At 36.8% G+C, this 1,725-nt stretch overlaps 1 protein-coding gene across 6 annotated transcripts in view; it reads right to left on the bottom strand.

Moving 5' to 3' along the window:
• STXBP5L (syntaxin binding protein 5-like) overlaps positions 1 to 1,725 on the bottom strand; it is a 335,496-nt gene that overhangs the window by 184,237 nt on the left and 149,534 nt on the right. The gene's annotated exons all lie outside the window — the stretch shown is intronic.

Below are 1,725 nucleotides of genomic sequence, written 5' to 3'. Positions count from 1 at the left end.
GGCTCAATTGTGTCCGACTCTTAGCGACCCCATGGACTGCAGCCTACCAGGCTCCTCCGTCTATGGGATTTTCCAGGCAAGAGTACTGGAGTAGACAGCATATTAAAAAGCAGAGACATAACTTAGCTAACAAAGTTCCGCATAATCAAAGCTATGGTTTTTCCAGTAGTCATGTATGGATGCGAGAGTTGAACCATAAATAAGACTGATCACATTTGAGACTTGTGAAATGTGGTGCTGGAGAAGACTCTTAAGTGTCCCTTGGACTGCAAGGAGATCCAACCAGTAAATCCAAAAGGAAGTCAACCCTGAACATTCACTGGAAGGACTGAGGCTGAAGCTGAAGCTCGAATATTGTGGCCACCTGATGCAAAGAGTCAACTCAATGGAAAAGACCCTGATGCTGGGAAAGATGGAAAGCAAAAGAAGATGGGGACAGCAGAGGATGAGATGGTTAGATATCATCACCAACTCAATGGACGTGAATCTGAGCAAACTCTTGGAGATAGTGAAGGACAGAGGAGCCTGGCATGCTACAATTCATGGGGTCACAAAGAGTTGGACATGACTTATGGACTGAACAACAACAAAAACAACCAGAAAACATATAACAAAATGGCAAAAAGCACATGCCTATCAATAATCACTTTAAGTGGAAGTAAACTCAATGCCCCAACAAAAAGACACAGGGTAGCTAAACAGATAAAAATAAATAAATAAATACTCATATATATGCTGTCTATAAGAGACTCAGTTCAGAGCTAAAGACACACACAGACTGAAAGTGAAAGGATGGAAAAAGATGTTCCATTCAAACAGAATGAAAAGAAAGTAGGGGTAATACAACTCATATCAGCAAAATAGACTTTAAAACAAAGACTATAACAAAAAGAAAAAAAGGGCATCACATAATGTTAAGGGGCTCAACCCAAAAAGAGGAAATAATATTAATAAATATATACATGTACCTAACAGGAGCAACTAAATATATAAGCCAAACAATAACAGACATAATAAAAGACATAATATTTTTATTAGACATAATAAAAGCAGAAATTACCATAACAAGTATTAGTAGGGGATTTTAATACCCAACTTACAACAATGAATAAATCACCCAGACAGAAAATCAAAAAGAAAACACTGGCCTTCAATGATACTTTGACAGTTGAACTCAATAGACATTTACTAAGCATTCCATCCAGAAACTACAGAATATGCACTTTTCAAGAGCACATGGAATATTCACCAGGACATATCACACAGTAGGCCACAAAACTAATCTCAATAAATTTAAGGAGAGTAGAATCACATCAAGTATCTTTTCTGACCATAAGGGTATGAAACTAGATACCAATTATAGGAGGAAAGGTGGAAAAGACGCAAACACTTGAAGACCAAACAATAGGTTGCTAGAAAATCAATGGGTCAATAAACAAATCAAAGAGGAAATTTAAAGATGAGATGAATGAAAATAGAAACACAACTTCTCAAAATCTATGGGATGCCACAAATACAGTTGAGAAGTTTATAGATTACAAGCCTACCTCAAGAAACAAACCAAAGTATATTAAAAAAAAAAACTAGAAATCTAAGAGACTTACAAAAATAAAACAAAGCCCAACAATTAGAAGGAAGGAAATAACAAAGAAAAGGAGAGAGCCCAAGGACAGAAATATATGAAACAGAGACACAAAAATTGGTGGGGGGGGGGGGGGAAATCCA

This window comes from Bison bison, unplaced genomic scaffold (genome assembly GCF_000754665.1).
Source record: "Bison bison bison isolate TAMUID 2011002044 unplaced genomic scaffold, Bison_UMD1.0 scf7180017864215, whole genome shotgun sequence".
In the NCBI taxonomy this organism is placed as follows: Eukaryota; Metazoa; Chordata; class Mammalia; order Artiodactyla; family Bovidae; genus Bison; species Bison bison.
This window is presented reverse-complemented; position numbering and strand designations above follow the sequence as displayed.